At 39.0% G+C, this 21,396-nt stretch overlaps 1 protein-coding gene across 2 annotated transcripts in view; it reads right to left on the reverse strand.

Moving 5' to 3' along the window:
* MEI4 (meiotic double-stranded break formation protein 4) overlaps positions 1-17,306 on the reverse strand; it is a 248,763-nt gene extending 231,457 nt beyond the window's left edge. The window contains exon 1 of one of the 2 annotated variants that reach the window (XM_032339230.1): positions 17,010-17,306. The gene's annotated coding sequence lies outside the window, so the exon portion shown is untranslated. The remainder of the gene's footprint in view (positions 1-17,009) is intronic. The other variant, XM_032339229.1, reaches the window with a different exon arrangement.
* Positions 17,307-21,396: the final 4,090 nt, after the last annotated feature.

Genomic DNA, 21,396 nt, shown 5'->3' on the forward strand with positions numbered 1-21,396 from the left:
TTTTCATCTTTAGCTTTAAGGAGAACTTTTAAACTAAATTTTACTCCCTCAATATGGAAGGTTTCTTTAACTAGAGACACATAAATGATAATGAGGAAAAAAATGACAAATTTTACTACATTAAAATTTTAAAAGTCTGTTCATCAAAAAAATAGCAAAAGAATAAAAAGATAAGCCACTGCCTAGGAAAAGAAATTTCAACACATATAGTCAATAAAGGGTGAGGAATCATAACATCTAAAGCTTGTCCATGAATCAGTAAAGAAAAAATGAGCAAAAGAGATAAATGGTCAAGTCACAGAAAAGTTAATAAAATGGTCTGCAAACATATGAAAGATTGTCACATATATTCACCAAGAGATATGTTCAAAACTCTTCACAACTTCATTATAATAAAAATTACAAATAATCTAAGTATCTGTTGCTAAAAGAATAGCTAAATAAGTTGTAGTATATTTGTGCCATCAAGTACTTCTGGGCAATAAAAAATGAATGAACTAAAGCTATACACATCAAAATGGATGAATTTCATAAGTAAAAGAAAATAGCAAGAATTAAAAATGCATATAAACAATAATATATATTGCTGAGAAGTATAACTATGTAGAAAAAGTACAAAGAAATGCATTGGGAGATATGTTTCACATTTAGCATTATAATTACTTCTGCAGCGGAAGAAGGGGGTAAAATAAAAAAGAGGATGAGTTTCTTCTGCCTTCCAAAAATCCAGTTTTTTAAGCTGGACGTTGAATATACTGATTTTGCTATATTACTCCTTATTCCTTTTTATGTATTTTAAGATCCTATAGGATATATGCATTTTATATTTTATTTTCTGTTGGGATGACTGAATGATTTTATAGTGATTTTAAAACAAGGGCCCAAAGATGAGATTTGAATAAAGAATTTATATAGTTAATACATTCAGGTCAACACAACTGCTAAAGAAAGTACTTACTGTGGGTGTGACCCTGAAATGTGGAAAGCTGTCTTTGTACAGCCTTGCTCTCTCTCCAGCAGAACACTTCCAGTTCTTCCTAAACACCTCTCTGAACTCTATGGCCCCCACATCTATACAGAAGACAGCATGAATGAGCTGATATTAAGACATCACTAATACTAAGATAACATTAACTTATTATTGGCTTGCACATTTTAGGAGGGATAAGCAATAAATGAAGCCCGTTTCTGGAAGTGAACTGCAATATCAAAAGCACAGCTGAGGGGCGCCTGGGTGGCTCAGTGGGTAAAAGCCTCTGCCTTCGGCTCAGGTCATGATCCCAGGGTCCTGGGATCGAGCCCCGCATTGGGCTCTCTGCTCAGCGGGGAGCCTGCTTCCTCCTCTCTCTCTCTCTGCCTGCTTCTCTGCCTACTTGTGATCTCTGTCTGTCAAATAAATATATAAATAAAATCTTAAAAAAAAAAAAAAAAGCACAGCTGACTGCTGAATGCCATGGGTTTGAGCTGCACGAGTTCACTCACACACGGATTTTTTACAGCACAGGACTGGGAGTGCATTTTCTCTTCCTTATGATTTTCTTAATTAACATTTTCTTCCCTCTAGCTTACTTTAAGAATACAGCATGTAATATATAGAACATATAAAATACTTGTTAATTGACTATGTTATCAGTAAGGCTTCTAGTCAACAGTAGGCTATTTGTAGTTAAGTTTTGGGGAAGTCAAAAGTTATACTCAAACGTTCAACTGTGTGGCAAGATCAGTGCCCCCAACTCCCACGTTGTTCAAGGGTCATATACACATATTAGAACTATTTGTTTTGGTTTTTTGTTTTGTTTTTTTTAAAGATTTTATTTATTTAGTTGAGAAAGAGACAGTGAGAGAGAGCATGAGAGGGGAGAAGGTCAGAGGGAGAAGCAGACTCCCCATGGAGCAGGGAGCCTGATGCGGGACTCAATCCCAGGACTCTGGGATCATGACCTGAACTGAAGGCAGTCACCTAACCAACTGAGCCACCCAGGTGCCCTAGAACTACTTGTTTAAAGGTAAACAAGGCTAGAGATCCATGAAGGAGACATTCATAAAATTCTTAACAGAACCTGAACACTGAAGGATCCAATGTGTTGTGGCGAAGAGCTTATACCTCGCTTAAGGCATTAGCCAAAGTCCACTTCTTCCAGAGAGCCTTCCCTAGAAACCATTTCAGCCCATAGCTGATTCTCCCTTTTCTCAACAACTATTGAGAAAATCGTGTCACCTGAGCCACTGATGCTGGCTCTTAATCATTAACCAGCTGCTTTTGTCTTTCCTTTCTGGTAGGATCAGGTTCCTTGGGGCTCAGGGACTATGCTTTCTTCCCCCATCTACTCCTCCACCAACACCCTCTCACAAGAGGGTCTGACAAAATAGGTATAGCATCAGACTGAGAAGCAGAGGATCTAGGGTCTAGACTTCAGAAAGGAGGGACTGCAAGCCACATCCAACTCTGTCCTTTGCCAGTTGAATGACAAAGTAATTTCTGCATCTCACTTTATCCATAAAATGAAAAATATGTTAGTAACATTTTCATAAGACTGTTCTAAAGACTGAAGTAAAACACAGTTGTAAAGCATATAAGATAGTTCCTGGCACTCAAAGATTGTTATTTTTATCACCACTAGTACTGGTGCTAATATTACAGCTATGCCATTCCACTACCGTTTTTTTGGAAGGGAGAAACGAGTCTTGATATCACATAATTCCTTATTTTGTTCTCTCCTACCCAATGTTATTAGTCTAACCATTCCATTGATCAATGTCCTCCTTGACACCCAATTAGTAAGCTTGAATCCAAATGCAGTTCTGGTATAACTAGAAAAACAATTAGTTAATTCTGTGCCCAAAATGTTCACTTTTCCTAGACAAGGGTAATTGTTTACTTAACAAAAGCTTTTATCATGATTTCTCTTATTAATTAAAAGTTTACATTGGCCTTGTACCTGCGATGTTTCTAGTGGAATTATTTTGTTTAATTCCCATATATTTTGTAAAATCATATAGACATCTTCTTACCTCCACCACAAATACAGATTCTTCTAAAACATATTCCCCTTTCCATTTAAAACATGGGATATAAATAAATAATTCATTCATTTGGACATTATTCTCCCATGCCAAGTATACTTGCAACGCTTCGGTATTTAGCAATGATAGATTTATAGCATGCTGTTGAAAGCTCCTTTGTGATTAAAATACACTTTAGAGCAAATTGAAAATAAGTTTAAATAAGAAGCTGTGGGATTTTTCAGGCATTCTTACCAAACATGATTCTGCAAGTTTAAATTCAGAACAGTCTGACAAAGCACTAACTGCTGACAGCATTATTTGATCTAAGTGGATGTGCAAATGTTCAACCACAAGGAAGCATGTCAATAATTCATAGATCTAGAGTCAAGTCTCTTGGGTAAGGAAAGAGTGTCCTTTCCCTCACCCCATCCCAAGACACTATTCTTCTGTGAGGGAATTCTTCCCTCTTCAACCTGCCAGGAGACACATCACCTGTCACAATCAGACATTTTATTGACTTCAGTTCTTTCAGTCAGTTACGACCAGGCAACCAGTGAGCTCCATGTGCAAGTCACTAAACCACAGAAAATGGCAGTCAGTCTGGAAATTCAGCAGTCCTTGCAACCCCAGTAATCTTAACCCCACGATCTACTTCAAATAGATGAATGACATTTTCCTAACCCAACCCTGAGAACTCTTCTTGCCTGTGCAGGTAGCAGGTTTCCTAGACTCTGTTCAAACTGGGAGTCAAGCTGAGATCTCAGCACCCTTTTGGCCCTACTTACTCTCTATTTATAGGACCTAAATACATCAGCATTTCTGCCTACTTTGTCCTATTGATTCCCCTTCATCCACTGACTCAAAAACCCATATTAACACATAAATAGCCAACTAAGACAGTGAATACTATGAGACAGAGGTCTTGTGGTTATAAGAAAAACTGTCAATTAGAAGTCAGGATGGTGAATAGCTACAGTGAGCAAAGAAACAGGAAATTCAGTAAGTTGTTGTTACTTTAAAATAAAAAGGTATATACATTTACCCACAAAACTCTGACCTTGAGTCATTAGAAATAGAAGACAGTGATAAACTATATATATATATTTTTCATTTTCAGTAGCACTTCTTAATTTGAAATTAAGATTCTAGTATTTCACTCCAGGAGCCCAGTTCAGATAACTGTTCCACAAGAAAATATCCTTGAAGCACATGGAAATGAACTGACAAATTAATTTCCAAAATTGAAACACTAAAAAAACTACTCATAAATGTACCAGCTATACTTTTCTTCTATTAAAAAAAAAAAAATCTGGGAACCATCTCATTGTGCTTTTTGAGGGTCAAACCACATCAGAGACATAAACATGATCGTAATACATTCATTTATTCAGTAAGTATTTTTTGATGACCTGCTATGTCCAGAGAATATAGCAGTGACAGAAACAGATGAGTTCTTGAGCTCCCACTGCTTATATTCTAGTGGGAAGACTCACAACATAAATAAGTAAAATGCACGTATGTCAAATTGTAATAAACACAGCTGAGAGAACTAATGCAGGCAAGATGGAGAGAGACAGTAAGCGGTTGGATGCAATTTTAAATACAGTAGTCAAGAAGGGCCTCAATTAGCAGCTGACTTTGGAGCAAAGCTGCCAAAGGAGGTGAGGGAACAAGTTATGCTGACATGGAAGAGCCCAGAAGAGCAGTCTGAAGAGAGGGCAGCTGACAGGCTTAAGGCAAGGGCTGTGTACAGAGCACCTTCCCAGCACCATCTTCCTTCACCCCCATATTAATGCTGTACAGTGGGGTAATTATTATTCCTGTGTTACAGATGAGGGTCTGAAGCTCATCTCATTGCCCCTTGCCCAATGTCACATGGTCAGCAGTAGCTCTGATACCTTAACCTAGGTGTTACACCTCAGTCCAGAAGTCTTGCTAGCATACTGATTTCCACATTGCTGAGTCCAATTCTGTGTACCACAACTTGCCAGCAGCAACTGATTAAACAGGACTGTCAGAAAGTGTGATTTTGAGGGCAAGGGCTCTGGAGACTGCCCACCAAACTGCTGGAGAAGCTGAGACTCCAGGCACGCAGCATCTGAAAGGTTGCTGGACCAAAGAAGGGAGGGAGGGGTTCAATAATCCTCCAGAAGGCAGAACCAGGACTAATATATGGAAATTACAGGGAGACAAGTTTCCAGTAAATAGATGAATAAGATACCCAGTGCGGGAGCTGTCCAACAAAGGAATGGGCTGTCCTGTGAAGTTATGAAACTCCAATTACTGGAGTTACTCAAGCAGAGGCTTAACGGCCATCTTTCTGAGATGAAGACAGATTTCAAAACTGATGTGAAAGCTACGTGGATTGACTGGTCATACCCAGTTCTGAGTCTAAGATTACACACGCAACAGGCAGTGCAGCGTGCAAGGAAAAGTTCCAGCTGCGAAATCAGATAGCTTCGCTAAAATCCAGTCTCCACCACTTGGAAGCTTTGTGCACTTAACCTCTGGCAAGCCTCAATTTGCTTATCTAAGGAGAGGCAAATAATAGGAGCTGCTTCATAGGGGTTATTGAGAGAATTCAATGAGATAATCCATGTAAAGTACTGAACACCGTGCCTGGCACAGAGTAAAAGCTCAATAACATTTAGCTTATGCAGGTACATATACTGGAGAGCCTACATAGAAAATGTATATATAGAAGATGTGTGCACATTTCTCCATCTCTGCCTTTACTCTTACTCCGTGGCAAGAAGAGTTCAATGTCCAAAGCTGAATGGGAACAGCATAGTAAATTACAACATGATGATACTAGCAATAATAGTAATAATAAACACTTAAATAGTCAGCTTCTTAGACTAATAATTTCATATTATGTCTCTACTAACAGGAAATATACATAAAAGTTCATCTTTTAAACATGTGATATACAAATTTAAAACTACTGAAAGAAAAATCAACATTTTCTTAATCGAGACAGTTATTAAAAATTTAGAGTCTTTCAGCATGAGAAAGAATAGCTAATAATCTGCACCTGCACTCAATGTGTGTGTATATGCAAGTACTCAATTGTGTATACACACACACCCACACACACACATATTTACATATGCTTTCTACGTAAAAATTAAGGAGTTAAACTAGAAATCTCATAATTACTCTTAAATTACTTCTTAATGAGCAAAAGTATTCCAGATATTTCTTATCTGGGCCAAGTATTTTATGTATATATGTCTGTATTAATAGAAAATGAAGGAAAAATAACCACAGAAAATTGTATCTGTATGCTGGAATCTGGAGATGATTCTAGATGGTAGAGAATGAGTTATGATTTTAGATTAATTTTCCACCACTCTTCTGTCCTTCTGGATAAACTGACATATATTATTCATTGAGAAAACATTCAAGAATGGACCTCAATGATAAAAGGAAGCCTCCACTTTAGAAAAAACTTGGGTGATGTCACTATATTTTATATCTGTGTATTGAGTGCTGTTAGAAAATCCTAGTAAGACACATAGACAAAAGGAAAAAATACTTTAAATAACAGTATTTGCATGACTCAACAGTAACATTTATTTAATTCCAAAACTGTGTTGAATGTGTGTCACAGAATCCCAAGAGCTTGGTATCAGAAGAAATGATCTAGTCTGTCACCCAATAAGAGAATCAGGAATCTGACCCAGTCTGCAAGGACATTATAGTATTAGAAATTGGAATACCTAATGATCAGTTCTTAGAAATTCCTTCCAGATACTCTATAACTTCTGCTTATGAATCTCAGGTCCACCTTTGAAAGCAAAACAGTATAAAGTCCACTTTCCTGATTCACCCTCCAAGGCTCTGAAGCAAGCAAAGGGTTATAAAGTATCCTATACCCATTATAACATCATAATATTGAGCCTCTTTTCATTCTGATAGCTTCCTCTGATTATTCTCTGTCTGGTCAAAGTCTCTCGTCAGTGACATCTAGCACTTAAACTCCAATTTAGCGATCAACATAATCAGTCATCACATTTGAACCTTTCTCTTAACAAGCAAAACTAGTGCAAGTTGTTGAACAGTCAGTCTCCCTGATGGTTCAAATGGACATAATAAGAAACAATTAAAAATCTGTTATTTTTCAAAACAGCTTTTAAGCTAGATCTCTAGTCATACAACTGATTTACTGAAAACCAAAACCAGTGTTATCTTCGAGCTTTACTTTTCTCCACTGCCGGTGGTAAATCTAACCACAGAGGATTCTCATGGCTTCCCAAACAAAGTACATACTATCATGATGTTGGCCCTTTGTCTGTGAACTTCACTCTCTGATAGAAACACCCTTGCCCATCCCCTGCCTGCAGACTCTCTACTCACCCTTCAAGGCCCAATCCAATGCCCCTGTCCGAAATCTTCGAGACTACCTGCTCCTTCCTTCCTCATCCTGGATCTGTTAACTTCACCCTCATCTGCATTTCCGCAGCATTCTGGAAATGTTCTCATCACAAAATCCTATCAGCAGTCCTTTGGGGGGGTAGGGATCTCTCTCTCCTACTGGACGGGAAGTGAGCTCATCAGCAGCATGGACTGTGCCTTCATCTTTTATTATTGCTAGCATCGGGCTCAGTGGGAAAGATTAAACCACACTGTACACGAATGACTACAATAAAGGGCTGGAAGTGAAAGACTTCACAGAAAGGGGAAATTAATGCCAGCTAAGGGATCACAGGGAGCTTCATGAAGAAGACAGTCTAATGGAAGATAGGAGAAGCGAAGGAGATACAGCAATGTGGAAATGAGGGCCTGCTTGGTTATGCAGGCAAAGGGAAGAACAGCAGCAGGCATGAGGAAAGCTGTAAGTCTGGCTAGAGTATGGAACCTCAAAGGAAAACATAAATATCTCTTGGACACCTCTGCATACTGGACACCACGCATTCACTTTATATCCAGTACCTCATTAAATTCCCAATAGTTTTATCCCATTTAATAATCCTGCAATGTACAATTTAGTATCAGTGGTCAGAGCTAGGGAAATTAAAGTTCAGAGAGGGCAGCTTTCTAAAAGATATCCAACCCACAAGTGGTAAAACCTTATTTTTTTAATATTTATCTTTCTGCACATCTTCTTTCTACAACATGTTTTCTGGGCTTGGGTGTAGGACTTAAGTATAACCTGGATAGAGGAAGGCCTCTTGAACTGCCCTGTGGTCACTTTGGGTCTATCTAGATGCCCATCTCAGCTTGTCACCACAGCAAGACACGCACACACAAAATACACATGCTGGCATACCGACTCCAAAAGCACTGTTAGATAAGCAATTTTTTCCTCCAAAGACTGCCCAGGGAGACAGGAAAGAGTAATATGGATATCAGTCAATCTAAAAATCCCTATCAAAACTGATTTCAAAAATATCTTGACAAGGCAAGAATAGTATAGAGGCTAGGACAGCAGGTTCAGGAGCCAAGACTCCTACCTCTGTCCCTTACTAGCTGAGTGACTTTAGACAGATTGTTCAACCTTTCTGTGTCTCAGTTTGCTCATCTGTAAAATGGGAATCAAGGTAGTACTTAATAAGTAAGGTTACTGAGGAGATGAAATTAGTTAAGGCACGTGACCCCTATGAACTCTATCAGGTACCCAATAAACACTCAATGCAATGCTTGGTCTACTTGAGACTGTATGAGGCCATGATTTGATCCCAGACCCACTGTTTCCCAAGCCTGTAATTCCACAGGTCTGTCAATCTATTAAAAGCTCAGAGAAGAGACACAGATGGGCCAACATGAACAGGTGGAGGAAGGACCCCCGGAACAGGCCGGGAAGATCTGAAGGATGCCTAGAATTCAGAGAGGCAAAAGGGACACGAGAGCACCTCAGATGGAGTGAACAGTACGAGCAGACAGCAGAAAATGAGAGAAGACCAGAACTCCTCGACTAAAGAATAAGTTATTTTAGGAAATAAAGGGAGATAATGTAACATTGGGAAGTTGAGGTCTTGAGAGTCAGCCAGAAGTGCTGACTGGCCAGACAGAAATAGCTGTGGTCTTCTGGGTGGATGAGTGAAATGATCCCAGTGGGGGTCTTAGGAGGAAGACTGTCCTGGGTAGGAAGGAGCTCAGAACTATTTGCACCACACACTAAAGAAGGGCTGGAAGGTGAACGAGGCCAGGACACTGAAAGTGAGCACACAGAAGATGAGAGGCTCTGAAAGATGTTTGTGGAATGGTACAGCTTGCTGCCGACGGGAGAGGGAGAGGGAGTGAAGGAAGACTCCAATACGATTCCAATATTAGGTCAGTGAAGAATGGAGCCCAGTCACAAATGACTTGGAAAGTACAAAATGTACAAAACAGTGCTGATGACACATTTACTCAGACCACACGACCTCTGAAGTGGTGTCTTTAATACTTTAATACTTTAATACTATACTGATTCTCAGCTTTTTATCAATGAGTAATTGAAATGAAGTAAGCACACTAATAATTAAAGAAGCCAGCTTCCTGCTATGTACTTTGAATCAGTGCCTTTCTCAGTGATTTTACACATGAGACATATTTTTGGAACATACTGGGAAACTGGGAATTTGTCTATTATTTACCATCAGTAATCTAGTATGAAATGTACTGCAGGGTCTTTGAACTGTAACGATTCCCTCATTTCCAATCCTCAGTTATCCTATAGTTACTTGCATGAATGCAGCATTTGAAGTACACAATTTTGGTTCTGGGAAATTGATTTTATGAAGACAGCTTATTGGAAATACATGAAACTTTTTACATCTATTCATTATATATCTGAAATAATGCTTAATAATTATCAAATAAATGGATGGTGGACAGTGGGTGATTTTTTTAATTAAAAGACAAAACAATCTTTATAAAAATTGACTATTTAAGAGTCATGTTTATAAGAGAAATAATTTTTTAGGAAGCAGCAACTTCTTGAGAACTACATGAGTGTTTTGTTCCCTGTTGTAAAATGGCAGACTGGTCATGATCAATTTATATTCTGACAACAAACGTTCACCACCATTTACTGGTTGTGCCAGGCATTCAAGATAAGTATGCCCCTTCCCTCAGGAGCCTTTCTTCTACTGGAGGAGGCAGACAAATAAGAAAATAAATAAAATACAAGCTAATGCATGAATAATAGAACTTTAGACAAAGTACACAAAACAGATCAGAAGAGAAAGTAGCTTTCTCCTACCATTGTTCCAAGAGATAAAAAGAAATGGATCATAAACAATCTACTATTGTAAAACCCATTCGAGGAATTTGAAAAGAATCACAAATATGTTTTGTTTTTTAACCTCTTAAGAAGCAGTCATGAAAACAGAAGGAAGGCATGGGAAAAGAAGCAATCAGTAAGCAGCCTTTGCAATATATTTCCAAACAATTATATTAAAGATTAAGAAAGTCGTATCTTGCTAACAATCAACAGTCCTTTCTAATGGATTGTTTTCATTTTTCTATTCATCCAGATTAAACTAAAGCACACATTAAATACAAGCAGATTTATTTTCCTGAGTTCTGCCATGGTGAAACCAATCTAATCAAAAATGAAATGGGGAATGAGCTCACTGAATAAATCAGAAGGAAGAATTAAAGAAGCTGACCGATATTTTAGAGGCTTGTTAAAAAATAAATAGAATTTTCATTATAAAAATTGACTTACATGTAGAATATACTTAAAAACCTACTTCAGAACATTTCCTTAAAGTTAGTTTGATTATTAACCAAAAAATATTGCATTTCAATATATTTTGTTATATTGCCCAAAAGCAAGAGCAAGAGAGATAGTAATGGGCATAAGAGAGAGTGACTGTCCAGAAAAAAAAAAAAAAAAGGAACAAAATGTGAAAGAATCTGTGAGTCTACTGATATATGCTTTTCAGATTTGAAACCTAAATAAAAAGTTCAGCAAAATACTTTTAACCATGCCCCCTAAAATAATTAAAGGATGATCAGTGTATTTTTGACATTTGAAGAAGAGTAAAAGAAAATTGGATAGTAGACATAGCCCTCTAGAGATCTACAATTTGTAAATTACTTCACTCCCTTGATAGACAGCCTTTAAATATAGATAAACTTGGCAACGGGAGAAAACTAAGCCGTTGTCAAAGACAGCTGTGCCTATGGCATGTAACACTGAAATCGGCAGAGGAGGAAAGTGTGGAGTGGAGTCAAATCACGTTCCCTCTTACAGCTGCAAAGCAAAGAAAGAGGACATATTGATCCTTCTATTCATTGGAGGTAGCAAACCTTCCAAGGAAAGTTATCATCCTCATGCTTAACTGAGCATGATCAGACAACACATGGAAAAAGAGCTTCTGTTCTAGGCACTCTGCTTGTAAATGGAGATAGTAAAGGAACTCAAAAACCTGCTGTCGAAAGAAGAGAGGAATGAAACGTGTTGGATGTATTCCATGAAACCTCAAGGAAGAAGACAAGGTCAGTGGATGGAAGTTGTGTATACATATTCTATCAGTCCAATGTGTCTAAAGATGTGTGAGAGAACATTAGAAGTAAGGAATTCCCTTATGTGGAAGGTGTTCGGGTACAAATAAGCTCTGATATGGATGGGGCAGACTGGACCCAAACTCTGAACAGAAAAGTTAAATGGATCACCTTCCTGGACCACTTTCACCTTGAGATTCTCTAACCATAAGAAATAGAAGCCACAGTCACTGACTTTGGGGGACTTAAATGACATACAATAGGTGCCTTTGAAAAAGTGATGGGAATACTATACCCATCAGGGTCCAGGCAGAAAGCTCATCTCAGTGCTGGCAAGAAATGCAGGGATAGGACTCACAGGAAAGCAAGTAATCACAAAACTATCCCAAATGAGCTCTAGGAGCTCCAGATATACAATAGGTGCTTTTAAAAAACTGGTGGGAATACTATAGCCATCAGGGTCCAGGCAGAAAGCTAAGGGTACCACAATTTGGGTAGTATGAGGACAGTTTAATAAAAAGACTATTTCTATTTCTAAAAGTGTGGGCAACTTAAGGGGGTAACAATGTCCTGGGGCCAGCGACAACAGAAAAGGGAAAGGCCATCCTTCATTTCCTTTAGACCTTAAAAGTATGAGAGGAGGAAGCAGTCACCAGAACTGGGAGAGAGAGCACAACCTGACAGGGACTCTGACTTTTCATCCTACAGCATCACTGTTAAGACTGTGGAGGGAGTAGGGGCTGGTATGGACCTGAAGGATGGAGGAGTGGAGAAATCTGGAGGACCAAAGGAGAACATCTAGCACATGCTAGCAAGGCACACAAAACGGGGCAAACAAGAAAAGCCGTAGCCTGGGTAAGAGGTTGGAATATATTCTCTTTCTCAGGTCTCTTCCAAAGGGTGTAGTATGAATTTTTATTGGTGGAGCCTCATAGACCTATTGTTTTTTAATATCATTTTGTATCACCAGCTCTTTTTTCATTCTTCATGTATCCCCTTGGATTAGTTCTCTGAACTAAGCACTCAACTGCAACATATATGCTGTGCCCCAAATTGTAGTACCATAAAATACATATTATATAGGCTGAAAATCTGAGTACAGAATCATGGACCCACACTTAGGCAATTGTCCATCAGATAGCCTTGCTACTCGTTCCTTTATTCAACAGGTAAGTTTAATTATCTCCTTTCTGTCAGGCACTGTGCTAGACATAGGGATACAACAGTCAACAAGACAAGTCCATTGCTGCCTTCACAGAGCATTTGAGCTGAATAACAGTCACTCTAATCTATAACACCCCTCATCAGTAAAAGAATCTCAGAAGTGCCATAGATCAGAGGCTGGCAAATAATGGCCCACGGGCAAAACTGGGTGGGGGGGTTGTTGCTTGTATAAACAACATTTTATTGAAATAGACACAGCCATTCTCTTATGTATTGTCTACTGCTTCTTGAGTGCTATAGCTTCAGAATTGTGTCGTTGCCACAGAAACAGCATGGCCTTGAAAAGTCTGAAATATTTACTATCTGGCCCAATACAGGAAAAGTTTGCCAACAGTTGCTCTAAATAAAACCTAATTCTTTAAGGACGTAAATATAAAGACACATATTGTCGCTCATAAAACATCTCTGAATACTGTACAAACCAAATCATGAGAGCGTTGGCTCCCTGCAGGGTTGTATTTCTATGTTTTCTTTTTGTTGTTTATTTTTCATCTTTCATTGTGAAGAAAGGTAACAAGTGGCTAATGTCTTCTACCAACACATTGCCTTACATTATATCTAGTCTTTTGATGGATCAGAGTTTTTCCACATCACAGAAGGCCCATTTTTACAAACAATCCTTTTCTCTGAATAACACTGAACAAATTTTGACAGGGGTGACTTTAGGCTTTCTTTTAAATTGAACAAAAAAATTGATGGTAAAAGCACTTAGCTAACGTTCAAATGCTATATAAGTGCAAAATCAGAGCAGCAACAGTACTTTCACTTCCCTACAGACAGAAACATGAGTGGATGCTTTTTCCTCTTCACTTGTCCCAGAGAACATTAAAATTTTAAATGAAAGAAAACAAACCCAACTTTCATTGGCTGTTACCAAAAATTCCTAATAAGAAGTGACAGGGGGTGGGATTATGGACATTGGGGAGGGTATGTGCTTTGGTGAGTGCTGTGAAGTGTGTAAACCTGGTGATTCACAGACCTGTACCCCTGGGGATAAAAATATATGTTTATAAAAAATAAAAAATTAATTAAAAAAAAAAAAAAAAAAGAAGTGACAGGGTCTGTGCTGGCTCTGGTTCCTCCAAAGGATGTTAAGAGGCTAAGTCAGTGGTGGTTGTGGCTGACCATCGATTTGCCATTCCCAAAACCCTTTTCTTCCTCTGATGGTGATCAACATAGCATAAAAAAATTAAATGGACACTTGGGGCATATTTAGTCACTACAATGCAGCAGTAACTGTATTGAGAAAGAACCTCGCAAAGTCTTGGTTCCTGAAAGTTTTGCCACCCCACCAATCCACTGATGAAATACACATCAAGTGTTCGTGAGAGGGGAGACTGAGCCCAACCCAGTGAACAGAGCACCAAGAATGAGATGGTAACAGAGAGGCAGCATGGGGAAAGGAAGGCTGACTCAGAAACCAGAGAGATCTTTTAATACCAGCTTAGCCATTCTAACCTTGAAAATGCCTTCCTTGGACCATGTCAACTCCCTTGAATACATATGCTTTTAACATGCCATACTCTTGTTTCACATCAGTTACCACAACTGCAACTGGATAATTCCTTCTTTAATTAGTTGTTTGCTTTCCATGTCCCTCAATGACAAACAAGCTCCACTGAGCTCATTATCTGTCTGCTCAGAGCAGGAATCCCTATAGCTAACACATGGTTAAGTGCTGAAAAATATTAGATGACTGATCTAACGAATGAATGGATAGGTAAGCAAGCTGGATCCTAGGTACTCTGGAAGCATACAAGAAAGCTCTGGTTGGGGCGCCTGGGTGGCTCAGTGGGTTAAGCCACTGCCTTCGGCTGAGGTCATGATCTCAGGGTCCTGGGATCGAGTCCCACATCGGGCTCTCTGCTCAGCAGGGAGCCTGCTTCCTCCTCTCTCTCTCTCTGCCTGCCTCTCTGCCTACTTGTGATCTCTCTCTGTCAAATAAATAAATAAAATCTTAAAAAAAAAAAAAAAAAAGAAAGAAAGCTCTGGTTATTCTGTGCTATGTTCCTCAAAATAAATAAATAAATAAATAAATAAATAAAAGCCAACATCTTCTTGTGCTTATATACCATACCCAATATTCTAAGAATATGCCCTAATTGCATACCAACACCTAATCTTCTGTACCAACCATTTCTCTGTTCTTACAATCTCTTCTTCTGTACTGACTTTTATCTCTTAACATTCAACCACACTCAAGTTGCTCCCAGCTTTAAAAAAAGAAAAGAAAAGAAAAAAAAAAAAAACCTTCTCTAATCACCCCCACTCAACTTAGCTATTCTTACCAAGGTCGCAAATGACATCATAATTGCCAAACCTTATTATTTGCAAATCCTCATTCTATTTCTCTGCAGCATCAGATCACTAATATGACCCTAATGGCCACTCCTCTATTCCTAAAACACTTTGCTCTCTGACTTAAAGGCACGACTCTCCCAATTATCCTTCAATATAATTCGCTGTCAATTCTATAACCGAATCTAAAGATGTGTCTATGTTTTCCTCAAACCATTAATACCTCTTGTCTTTATTACCGCATCAACCTTGTGACTGATCTCTTCACTCCTTCCAACACTTCTTCACAGTGCAGTCATACATTTCCCTCAATAAATCTCCAAAATGACCAGGCCTAATTTAACTGGCTCTATTAATGTGTGACTCATGACGTTCAACTTCAAGGATCTTTTTCAAGTAGTTTAATGCATATGTGACATAAACATGTCCCATGAAATAACTAGAATATTCTCTCTGAACTTCACCACAATACCCAGTAGACTACTAACATCTTTAGATACACCAAAACATATTTAAGATAGCATTTTCTAAGTTTTTTTTTTTAAAGATTTTATTTATTTATTTGATAGAGATCACAAATAGGCAGAGAGGCAGGCAGAGAGAGAGAGGAGGAAGCAGGCTCCCCGCTGAGCAGAGAGCCCGACGCGGGGCTCTATCCCAGGACCCCGGGATCATGACCCGAGCCAAAGGCAGAGGCTTTAACCCACTGAGCCACCAGGCACCCCCGCATTTTCTAAGTTTTAACAAAGCCTCCAAAATACTGGTTTGGGAAAGCTGGTTCCAAATACTGGTATTCCCTCCATCATTCATGAAAAAAACGTCATCCAGATTATACATGTTCCAAATTATACATGCTTTTTATCGCCCTTGATCTAAAACCCTTCTAAAGCAGTAAGTCTTCCAAAATAAAAACATGTAGAATAGTGGATAACAAATCACAAATCTCTGCCAAGGAACTGAATCTCATTGCAGCCTCATGATACGCTGTAAATTCTCTAGATTTTAAATAGGAAAAAGGCAACACGAACAAACCCAAGAAAGTGATCCGTGTGTGTGTAATTAATTTGACAAAAACACCGCTATTGAAAAATACGTCCAGCTCATGAACAGAGTCCATGTTATTATGTATTTTTTTCAACATCGTAAGCATTTTATGAATATTAAGCAACAGTACATTTCTTTATAATATACGGATCCTGATGGAATTCAAGTGCAAAAACATGTTTCCTCAGTTCCAGACTACCAAGCTACTTGAAGCCTTTCATAATTCAGTCCCAGCTACTTCTTCCATCTTATTTCCTGCTACTTCAAACACTCTAACCACTCTGAAACATTCTGTTTTCTCCATGCATGCCTGGCTTCTTGCCTCTACTCTTACTAACCCCTTCATCTGCAATGAATTCCCAACTTCTTCCCCTATTCTCCAAATATCTGATCCTTATCCCACCTCCATGAAGCTTCTCTGTCCCACAGCATTTTGTCTGATCCTTCTAATGCAGGTTCACCCTTTTCTTGAATGTTTCTTGGGCACGTACATATCCATCCCTAGCACAAGTCCGTGAGGTCCTTGAATGAGGAAGTCATGTATGTCCCATCTTTGACACCTACAGCACTTCATGCAGTCCCTCCAATACAGCAGGTGATCGTTTAAAGGTCTACTCGGGGAATGGATTTGCCAACCCCAGCAAGGGTTTCAAAAACACAGGTCTGCCTTCTCCTCCTCAGAACCTGAGGAACCACTCTGGTGGTCAAGCTGGGCTTAAACACGCTCAGAGGCGTGGAACACACCACAGACACCCTTCACTTTCGGCGCCCGTGCTCCGGTGACCCCGGAAGCTCCATGGCAGGCCCGATCCGCCTAAGCAGGTGAAGGGAAACCCCAACAGTGTGCGGGACTGGACAGGGCGCTGCGAGTCGCATGAACGTAGGTCCGACCACCGGGCCATTGAAAGGCAGGGCGGTGCCGGGAGACCCTATGTGTAGGGCGAGTCCCTCGTGGCTGGACAAGGGCAAGCGAGCAGGGTGCTTCCTCACCTACCTACCTTCGGGGCTCCTGCAGAGGAAGGAGGGTGCCCTCCGTGAGGAGCCAGTGCAGGCCGGCAAGGAAGCGCAAGGGCTGAAGCCCGGGAAGCCCGAGTGCCTGCCCACACGGCCAGGCGTCCGACTCCTGGCGTGGAACGCTGCCCAGTTCGCCCTGCCTTCTACCCTCGGGGCAAGTGGGCAGGGGCGGGGCGAGAGACCACAAGCCCCAGAAGGCCCCGCGGCCCGCTCGGCCCGTCGCCCCGTCGCCGCCCCGTGGGCCGCTTGTTCCCAAGAGGAGGCCTCTGGACCCCCCGGAGGAGGTGGGGTGAGCACTCACGCCGAGCGGGCTCGGCCTGGCGTCGCCGAGTTCTTCAGGACGGCTCTGCCAAGGGAAGGAAACGCGCCGTCGACGCTTTCCGAAGAAGTGCGCCCCCTCGGGTTGGACAGCCGGAAGGAGAAACGGAGGCCTTGAGGAGGAAGGAATGCTGGCCCGGACTCGTCGTGGAGAGAGAGATGCCGTGATTCCCGGGGGGGAGGGGAGAACTCGGAGAACTGAGGAAACGCGGGGCTCCAAAACAATTGTTCTTTGTCCAGAGGGGAAATTAAATTTCGGTGTCTTACAAGAAATTATGATTATTATAGAGTGGATTTGCTCACTTTTTACCTTTCACGTTGTAGTTTTAATCTCTGTTCTTAAATCATGTATACTTTGCCTCGTTCTAAAATCCGTTGGCATTTTACATTCCCAGCTGGCTTCTAAGCAGCCTGAGGATACATGCCTTGGGGTGTTCTTTAGTATTACACACGGTGCGTGGTTGCCATTAGGTAGAAGTTTCAACATGTGTTTATAGAATCAATTATCGATCATTTCTACGCGGAGGTCTGCTCAGTTTATTTTACTAAATGGATGAACTTTCTTGATTAAGACACCCATTTGCATGCAGTCAGTTATTGTACATTTCTTTAGAGCATCACTGTTCTAACCATCTGCCCCTTAGAGTCAGTGATTTTAAGTCTACTGTAATTTGTTTAAGGTATCAGTCTTCATTAATCCTGCAGAGGTAAATTTCAGGTAAGCCCAGACGGAATTATCTTGAACTCCAAATTAATGAACACTAGATTAATGGTTTACTGTATTTGCAGTTCCTATTAGAGAAATGTAAAATCCAGTCATAGTTCATCTATCACAGAGATAATCCAGAGTCAAATAGGGGAAATGTTGCGAAGTTGCCTTATGAATCGCATATGTGAAATGCTCTTCAATTCCACTCATTCACTCATTACGCAAATTGGACTGAACTCCTATCTTGTGCCAGGCACTGAGTGAGGCATGATGATTGCCCTTTACAAGTGTAGTCTGGTAATTAAAACAAATGGGTAAACAAACCATCAAAATATAGTGCAATCACTGAAATCCTATGAAAACTGCAGTCAGTTTAAACAAAAGTGTACCCTTTCTCATTAACCTGTACATAGATACTTATTAACCTGAGTATATTTACAATTTTCTTTGATCTTCTGAAGATGGAATGGTTACAAATTTTACAAAAGTGTATAATGGAAAATAACTTTCGTGAAAAGTGTACAAGTTTTCATGCTAGTTTTTGTATCACTCATTCCTAGTGGGAATATGTAATAAATAATCAGTACATGTTTGTTGAATGAAAAAATTAATGGGTTCCCAATATCTTAAAACATTTAATTTGTGCCTTTTGGAACTACTTTTCTAAAAATGTTGTGATTCAGCTATGTGTGCCATGGCCCAAACAACTTTTCTAAAAGAGTTAATAAAGAAAGGTAGTAAGGTGAAAATGTGCAAAGACGCACCTAAGCTCTCTTATCTCTTCCTTTTGTTCACTGCATGTAAATGCAGAATATTTGAAGGAGGCTTGAATAAACAGGCAGAACAGAATATCTTAAAAAAATTATGTTTGTCTCACGTAACAGGTTTTTTTTTTCAGTAAAGTAAATTCATTAAATGCCAATCCATATATAGCAGAGGAAGTACTATGGTAACTATGTAGAAATGTTTAGGATCCATATAAAAACATAAAAGGAAATTGTTTACCTCTCTGCAATAAAACCTTGGATGGAGAATACTAAGCTATTATTAGCTAATTCAACATCAACCTAAAATAAGTAAAATGGATGAAGTAAAAGCAAACAATGTAATCAAGAGGGGTGCCTGGGTGACATAGTCAGTTGAGCCATGGACCCTTGGTTTCAGCTTAGGTAGTGATCTCAGGGTCCTGAGATCAAGCGCCACATCAGGCTCTCCACTCAATGCAGAATACTGCTCAAGTGTCTATCCCTCTCCCTCTGCCACTCCCATCATGCTCATACTCTCTATATCTTTCTCTGTCTAAAATCAATGAATAAATCTTTAAAAAATGTAATCAAAGAAAATATTAATTTTAAACAGCTACCTTAACCATAAAGAGCAGAATATCTAAAAATTTCAAATACGAATGTAAAGTATATCTTTAAAAAGCTGGGGGAAATTGGAAGGGGAGGTGAACCATGAGAGACTATGGACTCTGAAAAACAATCTGAGGGTTTTGAAGGGACGGGGGGTGGGAGGTTGGGGTACCAGGTGGTGGGTATTATAGAGGGCACGGATTGCATGGAGCACGGGGTGTGGTGCAAAAATAATGAATACTGTTATGCTGGAAATAAAATTAAAAAAAAGAAAAAAAAAAAACTTAAAAAAAGCTTTTTGTTAGAAAATGTTATTGTTAAAGTAATTTACATTATTTTTTAATATAAAATTATGGAAATGGTAGTAAGCTTTTCTATTAAGAAACAGAAACATCAATAATCCCTAGGCCATACCCATTTAGTTACACAGGAGAAAATTATTACCTCTGCGTTTCAATTCAGTAATTCAAGAAACATTTATGTTAGGTACAAAGTATAAAAAAGCCCTTTTCCCCAATGATCTTGCTGTGTGGTAAGGGAACCGAATTTTACCACTAAGACAATATAAAGAGCAAACTGAACATCCCTGCTATGCCAGGTAATCATGGGCTATCTCTGAATTAATCCTCACAAAATCCATATGGGCCACGTACTGTTTTTAATCCTTATTTTAAATGAGAAAACTGAAATTTAAATTGGTTATTCATCCAAGGACATTTGGCTTGTGCATGAGTAGCTAGGACTCCTACACATCTTACTCCAAAGTGAGTAAACTTAATCCTTCCACTCTAGCACAACTGGGAAGCCAGCCAGATCCCTCTTTAGCAGGTGCCTTTAATTCTAGTCCTTGATCAGAGCATTCTGTCCACTAATGTCTTAACATTCTTAGCGGTATCTGGGACAGCTAATTCTACAAATATTTCATGTCGTTTAACCATTCATCAGACTTTTTGGAGCCACGTCTCTTGGTTAGACTTCTAGCTGATACCTTTAACAACCGCTTTAATTTCATTTCCATATCTGTTACAGCTCAATATTCTATGTCCTATATTTTTCTCAAATTCATCTAATACCCTAACATAATTTTCATCAGATTTTGATCTCATGGTCATTAGAATTAACATTATACTACAGAATCCTTCCTATCATTATCGTCAATAATTCAAATACTGTTAACACAAAAAATAATTTATACTGTCATTTATATAATTATTAGCATAGTACAGATAACATCTTATAACATTTCCCAACCTTTATCAGAATGGTTGGTATCTGCTTCAAGGAAGAGCATAATCCATAAAAGTTTCCAAATGTTTAAGACCATTAACCTAGATCAAATTCCTAAAAAAAAAATAAGCGATGTATGTTTTTAAAGCACTTGATTTTGTATTTTATAGTCTAAAATTATAGAAAAGTGGAAAGATTACGAATACAGCTGAGGAAAGAAATTTTACACCTATGAATTACATCTCTTTAACATACCTGAAGTCACATACGGTAAAAATAATTATTCCCCAAATTAAAATATGTTACTTTACTTAAATACTTGCATTCAAGAAGAACTTTAAAAAGTATTTTATAGGAAATTTACATTTGGAATTTACAGAGAATGTTAGGCTTTTAGAAGAAATATGTCCCCCAAAAATCTATGTGTAAAGTGAATAATTCTTTTTTATATGAATACTGATTCCTAATTTATGTGATTATAAACTCGGTTTTTAGCTTTTTTTTTTCTCAGAGCAGTACTTTAGTGAATTTCAGAGTTGTTGTTTTTTAACTAAAGTGTTCACAGTTTTACCATCTGAATTGGTGAAAGATATAAGGAACAAATTAGACTAATCTACAAGAATTATAAACACCACAGAAAGTATTTTAGGTCTATTAGGGAAAAAATTATGCTTTATGAAAATATGAGGTAAAAAAGAAGCTTGGGCTAATCCTGGAAATCATTGAGGCATGTTACCAATTTGGAAAAGGGGCTTTAGAGGC

The sequence above is a fragment of the Mustela erminea genome, chromosome 4 (genome assembly GCF_009829155.1).
Source record: "Mustela erminea isolate mMusErm1 chromosome 4, mMusErm1.Pri, whole genome shotgun sequence".
Taxonomy (NCBI): Eukaryota; Metazoa; Chordata; class Mammalia; order Carnivora; family Mustelidae; genus Mustela; species Mustela erminea.